General features: G+C 38.9%; 1 protein-coding gene across 9 annotated transcripts in view; it reads right to left on the bottom strand.

The window, feature by feature from the left end:
• The window catches only part of ESRRG (estrogen related receptor gamma), a 484,515-nt gene that overhangs the window by 362,948 nt on the left and 107,229 nt on the right, over window positions 1-14,338 (bottom strand). The gene's annotated exons all lie outside the window — the stretch shown is intronic.

Raw genomic sequence — 14,338 nt, 5'->3', positions numbered from 1 at the left:
TGTGTGTGCTGATGTCCTTTGTGAACAAAAAAACTGATTAACAAATTTCTGTCATGCTAGGGTGTGGTAACTGAAAAGCCATACTCTGGGCGTTATTCAGCAGTGAATGAAAGATTGTTGATGTTCACAACAATATTATTAATTATTACTGGTATTGGTAAACGTACTAAAGCAGTACCCTTTATGCTTATTTAGGAACAGACACAGCTTCCCAGAAATATAGATGATTTTGCAAGTGCCAATACTGATGCGACTATTTATAGTGCTATAACCTGGGTTTTCAGCAATATTGGTAAAGTTAAAGCTTAGGTAGCAATTCTAGCTCTAACACCTTAATATAGACATATTGCTATAAACACAGTTTACAATGAGGAACATAAACACAAATTCAGTGGGCCTAATAAATCACCTTTTGCACTGCTAAGAAATGTGCTGCCAAAGTGCCATTTATACAGCATAGGCTACAGCAGAATGAAGCTACATATATATTTAAATTTTCTATTTTTGAACTGCCACTCGAAACCCTTTTTTAAGCCTATTGATCCAGAATGGCTCGTGATAACACTTCTGTCACTTGGCAGAGCCATTTTTAGCTCTTGCTTATCTGAAAATCTAAATCAGGAGTCAGATGATGCAACAAATTTAAGCTTTTTTTCATTTAGGAATAAAAAGTGCAAGCTGGCTCTGATGTCATGAGGTCATCAGGTTTCAAAGTATGCTTTGAGATGTCAACAGAATACCTGCCTACATTTAATAACATGCTGACTATATGGATTTGATTTTATACCTAGCACAGGGTTCCTACTGCAGACCAATAATATGGACTGCTCCCATTCAATTCTAACAGGACTTGTGCAAATGAACACCTAGTTGATCGTACTACAGCACTTTTTCTAGCATTGCATTTCATGAAACACACCTGAAGCAAAGTTACACCATGTACCAATCTAATCCTCCATCTTTGTGTTCAGTTACATACACCGTGATTATTATTTAGGACAGGAAATTAAGAAACTAAGGGCACAGCACTATAGGAAGGTCTGTTGCACAAGCATCATTGCAACTAACAGAAACTGTGAAAGAACACATATTCCAAGTATCTGTGTTCTTGCCCAACTCCCATTTACTTAAAGGGGCTTTGCACAGACTCCTAAATAGCTTTAATCCTCCTCTCCTGTCACATTTAACACTCTCTACAATGGGTATTAAAAAGCAGAGACATCACCTTGCCAACAAAGGTCCCTATAGTTAAAGCCATGGTTTTCCCAGTAGTGATGTATGGAAGTGAGAGCTGGACCATAAAGAAGGCTGATCGCTGAAGAATTGATGCTTTTGAATTATGGTGCTGGAGGAGACTCTTGAGAGTCCCATGGACTGCAAGAAGATCAAACCGATCCATTCTGAAGGAAATCAGCTCTGAGTGCTCACTGGAAGGACAGATCCTAAAGCTGAGGCTCCAATACTTTGGCCACCTCATGAGAAGAGAAGACTCCCTGGAAAAGACCCTGATGTTGGGAAAGATGGAGGGCACAAGAAGAAGGGGACGACAGAGGACGAGATGGTTGGACAGTTTTCTCGCAGCTACAAACATGAATCTGACCAAATTGCGGGAGGCAGTGGAAGACAGGAGTGCCTGGCGTGCTCTGGTCCATGGGGTCACGAAGAGTCGGACACGACTAAACGACTAAACAACAACAACAACAACAACAATGGGTATAATTAACGCACACTCTCTCACACTCACTTTTGTACAAAATGTGAGTTTAGAAAGCAAGGACTGCTTCCTATCACATTAGAATTATACAAACGCATGCTGTGCATCTTCAGACACCCACACCCCTTATAGAGAGAATAGCCATGAATACAACAGCTGGTAAAAATAATCAGCAGACCGAATTACTGATGTGATTGGCTGATTATTTAATCAAAACTGTGTAGGGTTTTTTCCCAGGCATCTCATTAGGATTTTAGTGGCAAAAGGCATCAAGCAATTAATCAGGAAGCCTTCAGACTCTGGAAATCTTGCTCTGAAAAGCCTGCACCTCTCTACAAATAATCCTTCTGATCAGGCATTCAGAACTCCCTGTCAGGAAGCACAATTTGTTGTGGTATATTTGTGTTTGCTCTGAAGTTCAAGGTACCGTGTTTAGGAGCTAGCGGCCCTCATAACTAATTGCCAGTATTGCAAAGGATTGCATAGAGGGTAAGCAGCAGCCACACAAGGCCATGATTTACAATAAATATTCCTGTGATGAATGAGCAGTGTGGTCATGGTCACAGATCTTAGAGTGGTTCTGAACTTTATCATCTCTGATCCTTCAAGCACATTTTGCTTTGAGGGGAGGAGGATGGGGGATAGGGTGAACTCTTGAATACCACTAAGGATTACTCTTAATGTTTTCACCAATATTTTTTGTTACCCTCATTACCGGAACCTTCAATTATTTCACATGAAGAAAGCAAAATATATGCAAAGGGAGTAGAAAAGGGGCAGGAAGCCCCTTTTAACTAATAAGAGCAATTTATAACTGGATGGTATCCTGCCACTCAACACACTTGCATGTGTGCTCATTTCACTGTATTTATATTTCTATAGCAAAAATTCTTCTAGCCCTGTTCTTCTTCAGATACACTGTAGTCCTTGTACAGTTAGTATGCTTAAATCCTACTGAAGTCAATAGGATTTAATCAGTCCAGTTATGCATGGAATTGCTGCTAAAGAAGGTACACTTATTAAATTTAGATGTGTGGTAGGGTTAAGAGCAAAACACCATGAAGTACCCTCCCCTTAACTCCCCTTTGAGACTATTTTTCCTCTCAAAACAATTCCTCACAAGTTGCACTGAACACCGACAATTTCTCTTTGCAATTACATGTGCACATGTTTAAGTGTATGCGGACACACATGCACACATTATTTATAGATTTTTATATTATATAGGAGAAATAAGGAAATGATGAATAGGCCGATTACAGTTTCCCTGACAGCAGGGTGAAATGGTAGCTAGGGTGACCAGGGGATGTCCTGGTTCCTCCTTGTGGAAAGGTATTCAGTGCACGTAATAATTATTCATCCATCTCGTTCACACTAAAGGCATTGGCAATGCAATTTTAGCCTGATAATCAAGACCATATGACAAAACCCAAGGCCATTAGGGACCAATTTCGAGTATTCTCTGCAAGACAATGATTTTCCAACTGCACTTACATATGCTGCATACTTACCTCTGCACGACTGCACCTGCTCTCATTTATGTAACTCCCCCATTTTCAGTGTATTTCCCCCCCTGCAATTAAAAGGGGGGGAACTTTCAAAAGATTTGTTGGATCTTTCATGGACCAACCCCTCCCCTCCCATTAATTATATAAAAATTCTAGATATGGTTTGCAGGTATATAATGCTGCAAATAAATTCATGCTTTGCCTTTATTTTTATTTTGCATTATTTTATCATTGATGATAGGCTTGTGCTGTATTTTTAATTGTGAGCCCTCAATGTTTACATAGCTCAGTAGAAAGAACTATGGGTCAGCTGTGCTCAGAATGTATATAAAACTAATAAAGCTAACTTACATGTTGCTTTAAACAGAATAAGAATGAATGGAAATCTCCATAATTATCCACCTTGGCAAGCCAAATGACATGTATCCTTAGACTTGGCAGCACTTGCATTAGCAAACCTTATTTGCTGAAATAATAATTATTTTTGCAGTTAATGTGACCGATTCGTATGTGGCCATTTTTGCGAATAAGGACTGCCACTGATATTTTTGACTATGATATCCTTTCTCTTTTTTGTTTGGTTCTAACTAGGGTTTCATTTCTTTCTCAGTATCCCTCTCAAAAGAACCTTGGAATGTCAGCACAACAATACTATACCAAAGGTGCCTAACTGTTGCCCTACTAAACAGAAACAAGTTGGTTTGAGAAGGTGAGAATTGAAGGTTTGGCCTGCAGCTCCTTACAACTGACTAATTGTAGATCAAATTCCAGCTCAAAATAGGAATTCTATAGCTATCTTTTTAATTGCATTCAATAAAAATTCACAGTAATGAATTTGAGGGAGGAAATCAATGAAATTCCACTCTAATATAAAATTAATATAATAATAACACTGCTATTGGCTTCCCAGAAACCACATGGGAGACCTTTTATAGCAAACTTGCAGGCTTGAAGTTTTCCCACTTTTCTAAAGATTTACCCCGAAATCACATTCTTATGAGGAATACTATCTTTGAGAATACATTGGCTGCATTTGGAAGGAACACTGACCATAAACTATAGTTAGGCAAATTAGCTGGTGCAAGATCTGTGTATAGTGCATGCAAAATAAATAAAAAATTGTCCAGTAGCACCTTAGAGACCAACTAAGTTTGTTCTGGGTATAAGCTTTCGTGTGCATACACACTTCAGACATACTGAAACAGAAGTCACCAGACCCTAATATATAGTGGGAGAGTAGGGTGGGGTTTTTCTCAGGAGGGTAGTAGGAGATGGGTGATTGACTCAATTAGTATGGTAAACCTGTTGACTACTGTTAAAGACTGCAATTAGTCCTACAGGAAAAAGCAAGGGATATTTGACTGCATCAGACCAACACGGCTATCTACCTGAATATAGTGCATGCAGTTTGAGTACTCCTCACTTCTTCCTTCCTGAAGTATGGAAACAAACTACAGTGGTACCTCGGTTTACATACACTTCAGGTTACATATGCTTCAGGTTATAGACTCCACTAACCCAGAAACAGTGCTTCAGGTTAAGATCTTTGCTTCAGGATGAGAACAGAAATCATGCTCCTGGGGCGCGGCAGCAGCAGGAGGCTATGAATATCACATGTCCATCACCTGAGATCATATGATGCCATCTTAACAGATTTGAACTGTTTTTGAAAGGAAGAACCCCAAAAAAGGATCCAGGAAATGACAGACGATTCAGCTTAACCATATTTTCTACTGAGGGAAAATATTAAAGAACAGTAGGTTTCAGGTAGACAAGGAACAGCACATCTTTGGGTAATTAATTCAATTGGTTAAACACACAACGTGGAATTTATGAAATACATTGCCACACAATATGATCGTGTCTATTAGTATATATGGCTTTGAGAAAAGAATTAGAAGACTCATAGGTCTTGCTACAGTGGTTAAAAAAATTACCTTGATTGTTCAGACACCATATATCCCAGATTACTATATTCTACGATGAACAGTAGGATATTGCTATTTATTTCATTGGGATGAAATTTACCATCCATTCATTTACCTTCTACAATTTAACCCAAGTTTTCCCATAATATCCAATGAAGACGGAATAGAAGAGTAAGTGCGTTTTGACGTTAACAGTGGGCTGCTTGGGATGTAACAATGTGAGAATGAATTAGGCTTATGTACTTATCCATTATCTCTTCTTCCAGAGTATCTGTGAAGGGGAGTTCAGAAACTTTCATTTCCATTTCACATAAACCACTGTTTACCATGTTACCCAAACACAACAAACTGTGGTTAATAATGGTTAGTTGAAACAAGGCATCTTTAAACCATTATTTGCAAGCCTAGTTCCCTGCACTAATCACAGTTAAGATTAACCACAGTTTAGGATGGTTAAACATGTTAAACTATGGCTAATATACAACAGAAAAAAGCTTCCAATGACCTCAGTTGTAATGGAGGAGAGAGAGGGGAAGGAGAAGTGCATGAGCCCACCATGCTGTAGTTTCTTCTCATAAGAAAGTCAGAAATTGGTGAGTGTGCATATTTGTATGAAATATATACTAGCTAAATGCAAGTATGAGAATAACAGCCAGCATTAGTGCAATATCTTCCAGACACTCTGTTTCATCAATTTTAAAAGGCAGCAAAGACCAATACTGAGGGAGGGAAACTTCATTAAGTTCTCTAATTCAATTGAACCAAGAGGTCATTGAAACATCAGTAATTGCTCTCTAAAGCCATTTGGCCAAATCTAAGCAAACAAAAACTAAATTGGAATAGAATTTCCTCTGGAGATCATTCTCCACCCCACCCCCACGGTCCTGCCTATTTTTTTATTAGACAATAATGATAGTAATTATTTGTGCGATGCCACAGATATCCAGTGTATCCAAAATTCCTGTCATGAAATTTCAGAATGTTCTTGGACAAGGCTATGCATGCATATATTGCATGAGAATCCAAGGATGCTCCCTTTTGTGCAGACATGCTATTTCTTCAGCCTTTGCAACAAAAGTTGTTGTAAAAGTGGCAACAAATTCCTCTGGATTTATTTACTGCTTCTGTCAAATGTACTTGGTTTAATGAAATAGCAAGGAATATGGGATCTTGTCAATCAAATGCCATTTACCAGCTTAGATTTTATAAAATGAAACAGTGGATAGAAATAGGACAAAATGTATGTCTTATACACAAAAGCTGCAGGAAGATATAATATTAGTTTACATATTTGATATAGAGCCTAAATTAAGCTGCAGAAAAGGAAACATGAATCTTACAAGCCTCATTATCAAGACTCCCTAAACCTCAAATATAGGAAACACATTTCATAAATAAAGACCCAATAGGATTTTAATAGTACAATAAATTCTAACTACATTTCCTACTAAGCACATTTCTTCTCGTATTTTGTACAAAGAAACTTCATTCAGTTCAGTACCAGATTCAGAAATGAAGATCAGTATGCAAAGGCCAGCATTTGGCTCATTACAACTACATTTTAAAAGTAGATGTGTTTCTGCATTTAGTTCTACCTTCCCCAACATGGTGCCCTCCTGATATTTTGAACTGCAACTCCCACCAGCCCCATGCTGGCTGGGGTGATGGGAATTTTAGTCCAAAATGTCTGTAGGGTCTCAGCTTGGAGGAAGACTGATTTAGTTCTACAAAGATGCATAACTTACATACCCTATACAGTCCCTGAGGAAATGCACCCCCCCCCCTAATTTTCAAGGTATATCTGCTACCAAACACATCAGTCCCAGCCAGCACGGCCAATAATCAGGGATGATGGGAACTGTAGTCTAGCAACATCTGAAGGACCAAAGATTAGCTAGACCCATTTACTTTGGATTAAGCCATATTGAATTCAATTGGACTTTCTCACAAGTGGATTGTGCTTTTAATTTTTGATGCTATCGCTTTCTATTCTTGACCCTTTCTTGACTTCAAAACTGCTCTTAAGTCTTGCTTTATATATTTCTTACTCATCCAACAGGGTTTGTGTGTGTGTGTTTAAAAACATGGAACATTAAAAAATATACCACAGAAGACAAAGAATCTACAATGCCATTTAACTCTTAAAAATAAAAAAGATTGCCACCTCAGTTATGAAACAATCTTTTACAAATGTCCTCCTCTTTTAATTGAAAATGCATCGTAGGTGGAGATCACCACTTTTCGGCTGTTTCTCTAACCTCTTCTTGCCTGAAGGCCTGCAACTTGTGAATTATTTAACAATCATATTTGCAGCTGAAAATTGATTTCAGACAGAATCCATATTGATTGAGATATGCAAGAACAATGTGTTTGGGGTTAAGATGCTGACTTATCTTTATTGCAAGGAGTCCTGAATTAGTACCTTTTTATTTCAGTCTTCCATCAAAATGCAATAATTAGTCGACATTTCTGTTCAGATGTTTATCTAATGAGGCCAGAATGAATAAATGTTTTATATCAAAACTCCTGGATGTCTGCATTTTTGTCCAGCTGTCTATAACCTCATTTAGAATGGCAAATGGCCACATTCCATAGGATTGTGCACTGTCAAACAGTGGTTCTACTGTCCCAGTGCTGAAAATAATTGCATTGTTCCAGCACCAAGAGCTGAATCAATTGGGACTTGAATTATGAGCTGATCCAATGGTTAAGAAAAGCCCTGCTGGATCACACCAAAGGCTTAACTAGTTTAGCATTCTTCTCCCACAGTGGCCAACTGTCACAGTGAGAGCCAGTAGTAAATAGCACTGTTCAAAGTTGGAGTTAACTCTTTATTAGCAATAACACAATCTTCACAGACTTGGCTCAATGTCAGGCATAATGAGCACAGCAGCTCATCCCCAGTAGGTCTTACCCCATGAATCAGTTGCTGAGACTGTCCCCATCTCCCTACAGCTGTTTAAGTCCTCCCTACTCCAGGTTTCCTTTTCCAAACAATCAGAGTCCTCCCTACTCCAGGTTTCCTTCCAAACAATCAGAGACTTTGTGTGCTGCCTGCCACTGCTCCACCCATTTCAGCCCTTTTCTGGTTCTGGGAGACAGGAGGAGGAGCGGAGCTTGTCACAGCAGGAAGGGAAGACACCTGTGACTACACCAGCCTGCCTCATCTCTGCTTCTTGGCCTCCTCCCTCCCACGTACCTGCTTCGGCTTCTGCCTCTGATTCTGGACTTCTCTCTGCCACACTCTCCCAGCTCACTAAGCCTTCAGCTTCTGAAACCTTCTCTTCCCAGTCTTCTCCCTCTTTTTCCACTGATTAATTCCTTGTTGTCCCCAGACTCTGAACCTGTTTCCCTTGGTGGTTCCCCAACTGGTTCCTCCCACCGTTTCTCCATGTCTAACCAGTCCATGATACTAACCGCAATACCTCAAGAACTGTCTCTCTCCATAAGAACATACCTGGACCCTGTGATCATCATCTGAGGCCCTTCTTCATGTGCCTCCTCCACAAGAGGTCTGGAGGGTGGCAACACAAAAACAGGTCTTTCTGCTGTGGCTCCCAATTTGTGGAATGCGCTTCCCAGGGAGGTCTGGCTGGTGTCTTCATTATGCACCTTTAGGCACCAGGTGAAAAAGTTTCTCTTCAACCATGCATTTACCTAATTAACATCCTATGCTTCTAGCCAGGATGGCTATGCTCTGCCTCCATGATCAGAGAAAGGAATGCTTCTGAATACCAGTTGGAAACCACAGGAGGGAAAAGTCCTCACGTCCTACTTGCTGCTTTTCCACAGGCATCTGAGTGACCGCTAGCCTCATCCAACAGGCACTTATTATGTTGTTATGACCTTCTAATCCACAAAGCTCACAGGAGGCCAAAGTAACAAAACTAACATAAAATTTTTGACTAGTAAAAAGAGTAAGGAAACTTACATCCATATTCTCTTTAGTAAAAAGGTAGTATGTTTACTGGGTTAAAAACCTGTTTTAACCAGTTCTCTTACAAATCTAGACAGTATGGACACATAGTTCTTTACAATGGATCCCATTTAAAAATATCACTATAGGGACTGCTGGGAGGAGCACAGAGAGAAGAAATGCCATGGTACATCTGCAGCAGCACCACTGGATGCCTTCATCTGCCCTAGCTGCAGCAAAACATGAATTTCCTGCATCGGTCTCTACAGCCACAGCAGGCGCTGCAACCTACCAACAATTTGACCTCACCACCGAAGGTGCACTCCTCCATTGTCTCCTGAGACAGACAAATGCAACCAGTGTAGTGGTCTTCAAGCTGAGTGGTCAACCCTCCTTCCCTTTGCACTCTCTTCCATAACACAGCTATAATCAAGATCCGAGCCTGCCCACAAAAAGCTGTTTTTCAGTTTAAGAAGAGAAGTTAGCATTTCTAAACGCAAATCTCCCAAATCATGCCTATTTTGGCCCCAAGTTACAACTAACCTTTGCAGTATTGTACATCTTGTTGACTAGCAATTCTCCTTCGTAGCTCCAGTGGTGCAACAGGACTTACATTTCCTCCCCCCCCATGCACCCCCAAAATCTGCTCCAGAGTGTCCCCTAACTCTATGGATCTGATTTTGTGGGTATATGGGGGCTGAAGGGGAAAAGGAAGCTCCATTGCATGCATGGAAGCCTGTTGCACCAGCAGAGCTGGATACAACCATATCGTTCTATAAATTTTAAAAATACAATACGGAATTACTTAAACTTTCCATCTGGAAAAGGGCATTCATGGTCAATGATCTATTTTTATTTCTGCCCTTGTAGTTTTCCAAGATACCAAAATTACAAAGATATGTCCTTCAAAGTTCTAGTCTATAGGCATTGAATTAGCATTTTCAATTACTTTCCTTCAGTGAAGTCTAGTTTTTATTTATTTAGCTAGGAAGAGAAGGAAAAGCACTTCACAGTCAACTTTTCCTTTTCTTTTCACAGATTGTTTTGCACATGGCAAAGCTAACTTTCATGAGAATGATGTATTAAATGATAAAGCAAAAAAGAAATCCAAATGGAGTTTAAACATTTATGATATATGTTTAAACTGTTGACTACATCTGTTTTAGTTAACAAATTTGTTTTGTGTCACTCTTAATCAGAAGACTTATATTTTTGTTTCTATTATTGATTTTGCAGCCATGCCAGTTAATGCTATTATCTTGGACGGTACATTCAGAAGTTACCCTTCCAGACATTTTAAATAAAAACAGACATCAATTGGGATCTCAGAAATGAAATAAGATGGTTATATAAACTTGAAAAAGCAACCATGTTAGTATATCATGTATTCCTTCTTCAAATGACCTATCCTTTTCCTATCCTTTACTTTGAAAATACAATGATTGGGACAAATGAAGGACAAAGAAAAGCTATTTTTTCTGCAAACAGGAGTGTATAAAATAAATGAACTCAAGGGCAAAACGTTTCACATAAAACCCTCTGGTATACCAATTGACAAAAAGACAAACATAAGCATTGCCATCTTTATTCAGGTCAGTGGGACAACATGATTATGAAAAATGAGTGAGTACTCAATAAGCAGCAAAGGGTGCAGTCCTGCGCACCCAGCATTTGTCTGTGGTCAAATGGGTCTCCATGGGGGTTCGCAGAACCCTCACTTCCCTAGCACTTTTGCATGGGTGAGTTACAGCTATATCTTCCTGTTTTATCATAGCCAAACACAATGGTCCAATCAGGAGCTTTTAATTCTTTCCACAGAATAAGGAGACAGTCCACTCATCCTCAGGCTTATGTGCAGAGGTTGCCTGAGGCAGAGGGGGCTTGGGGGTGGGGTAACCAGGACCAGATTGTTGGGAGCTGCTGATACTGGTGCCTTCAGATCTGTTTGTGGCTTCTTCATGTGGTTGCAGGTTTTATCAGCTGCCTCAGTAATTATATGCTATCAGGCCCTGGATCTGTCTAACCAAGTTGATCATTGGCTACTCCTGGACAGGAAGGACTATAAAACAATCCTTGTGTGAGTTAAACCTTGTCTGAGCAATGAAGTCATCCTAAGCTCTAGTTTGTACATCCTTTGATTTGTCCTTTGGTTTGCTTCTGCCTTCTGGTCTACTCTTCAACCCTGCCTTCTGGTTTAATGATTCCTCCCTTGTCCTCAGCTATGATTCATAGTTTGTTCCTTGACTTTTAACCTCCTGGCTCATCTTGAGCCACTGCCCATGGCTCTGCCATGAACTGACTGCTCGATCATCCTACTCACAATGTCGAAGTGTGCATGCTTGAGAACATAAGAATGGCTGTAGCTCACACAGCATAAACACAGCAGGAACACTAAAGACACCAAGAGCCATGCAAACAAAGAACCATGCTGTAACTGGCTCTCTAGATGCTGAGGAACAGAGTTACAAAAATAACTCAGTAGGACTTTTAAAAAATGATTTAAAAAACATGCCATATAATAAACACTTCTAAAACTTTCTTGAAACTTGTCACATTTGGGGATGAGTGTTTTAAAAAGCTGCTTTTTAAAACAAACAAACAAACAAAAGTTATATCCAAACCTCTCTTGGCTGTATGGAAGTAGTTATAACAATTCTTTGGATCTGGGCAACAATTTTTCAAGATCAAGATCTGTTGAGGTTAACTACTGTTCAAATTCCAGGAATGCTGTTGTTCTGGTCTAGGTTCATTTTTATATTGTCCTACAGGGTTCCTGATATTCCAATTCTGCTGTCTTCAGCAGATTGAATGGCACAGTAAAGCAAGCTAGAATTCTTTATTTTGACAAATCTTTCATAGGAAGCAGGGAAAACCGATGGATTTCCATATTTCCTACAGTTTAAAGCCAGGTGAAAGGCTACAGTGACCTTTCATAATCCATATTTGCTAGACTTTTTACTTCATTTCACTGCCTCCGGTGGACATTTTGTAAAGTTGACCTTTAGTAGCTGTAATCAAAATTAAATTTGTCCCTGGAATATTCATGGTCACATGACATCATATCAAATACAATGTTTTTCAGTGGTTTGTTGTTGTTGTTTTTTTAAAATTGATTGTGCCTCAAATTGTAACACTGAATCTGAATGCTTAAGGAACTCTCCTTGTTTAGGCAGTGTGAGGTGTACTAAACTTGTAACTACATCATTTTCGAAGGATAGTAAATGCTTTCTAATGCTTAAGAATCTTCTTTTCAAACATGAGAATAAGCTCCTCTGAATTCAATAAGGCTTACTTCTCAGTAAGCATAGTTAGGATTGAAAATCTCATATCCCTGCAACTTCATTATTATTTTACAAAATTGTATGCAATCCTCTACAGCACACTGTAAGCCATTTTAACCATTTCACAGCATTTTATAATAGGGCATTGGCAATCTATTTTTCTAAGAAAAATGTGAAAAAGTTTGTATATGCAAGCTCAAAGATGTTCTTATAGAAAGATACCTGAAATATGTCTTGTCGTCTAGTACTTTTGGAAGACTATATACATTAGTCTAAATTTGTTTAAAAACTAGCTATCTACTTGCAAATATTTCACAGTGCATCCTTTTGCACTTGCAAGTATGTCACAGAGCATCCTTTTACCCATCAAAGAAAGTCAGCATGATAGTAGACCAACATGGCTTTTCCCCTTCAACATTAAGCCAGATTGTTATATAGCCCTTATCACCTTCTGATCACTCATGGATTTCACCTTTACCACACCATAACTAATTAATAGTTATTTCTGAAAACCTTGGCACATGTGATTAGCAGAATGGGCCCACAGACTTAGTATGGATCATGCTACACACATTTCCGCACAATATTTTTTTCACTGTGTTCATGGCTAAAATTATATTTTCAGCTTCATTGAGATTTTAAGGTCCACTTGCATTTTTTAAAAGTATTGCACTTACTCAGAGATCTCATATAATTACCTACGCAGTCTACAGTCATTCACATGTTGTAATATCCACATGACTAATTTAACACTTCTAGAATATTGGATAGACATGGTATAAGGTTTCAAATACCTTAGTATATTCCTTGATTGACAGATTTTGTTTAGCTGAAAGAGTTTAACAGGGCTCTGTGAACTTTTTCTCCAGGTATGTGTATTGAGGGAGAAAGGATGATGAGGGACAAGGACTTCGGATATGGATGTTAAATAAACATTTTTTTTTCTTACAACAAATCCTGACGCACTGTTCTCCTCATGTCATGGCCTGTGATGACTTGCTGCCTCCCAAGCATGACCAAATGATTAGTGGGGCTGTGTCTGTATATCTCAACAGTAATGGGGGCTCTCTTTCCATTTGCCTTGAATTGAAGTCTAAGCGCTCCATTGGTTTGTGCATTTACAGTTTGATGAATTCATTATTCTCTATCTTCTTCCCTCCCCACCTCAAGTCAGAGCTTTTGCCAAATAGCTGATGGGTGCTCTTCATATTTTGGATTGCTTTTCATTTTTTCCCTGTTGATAATTATATGTCTTTCATTTCTGCAAAACTGTATGAGTATAAGGTCTTAATCATCTGTTTCAAGCGTGACTTAAATATGCATTTCATAGGTTACAAGGAAGCCAAGCTACTTATAGCCATGCTTATAATCAGGAGTGTTTTTGTGTAGGATCTCTTCAAAGAAAACATGGAATTCATATATAAAATAAAGGATAAAACTCTCTGAGCTAGTAGTGCTCTCACATGAGGGATACTATTGCTGCTAGCTAGGAACAGGCAGATTTGTCAATATTGGTTTCTATTTTTCTAATGTTAAGTTCAGGTCACATCAGTTTGCAATTAGTTTGCAATCTCTTAATATACACATTAGTGTATGTAATATAACATTTTGCTAAGCAATTCCCCCTTATATTATCCATTTTGTGTGTTATTTTCTAATACATGCATTTTTTCACTCTACCCTAGCATATTCATTTTTGAACATATTACTTGTCTGGTCCTAAGTTCAATAAATTGCATCTCCAGATATTCCCACATATGGGACCCTGAAGAGCCATTGCCAAGCAGTGTAGAACAGCTCTCTACAACCTGGTGCCCTCCAGATGTTTTGGTGAGCTCTTATCAGGCTCAGGAGCATAGCCAATGGCCAGGGATAATGGGAGTTGTGGTTAAAAAACACCTGAAAGGTTCGTTTTAGGTTTCTTTGAAATCTGCCCAAACAGCATCTCAAATATATGATTTGGAACTGCAGAAAGGTTTGACAAGAAGCTG

Source organism: Podarcis raffonei, chromosome 3, assembly GCF_027172205.1.
Source record: "Podarcis raffonei isolate rPodRaf1 chromosome 3, rPodRaf1.pri, whole genome shotgun sequence".
In the NCBI taxonomy this organism is placed as follows: domain Eukaryota; kingdom Metazoa; phylum Chordata; class Lepidosauria; order Squamata; family Lacertidae; genus Podarcis; species Podarcis raffonei.
Note: the sequence above shows the minus strand (reverse complement) of the source record. Positions and strands in the feature narration are given on the sequence as shown.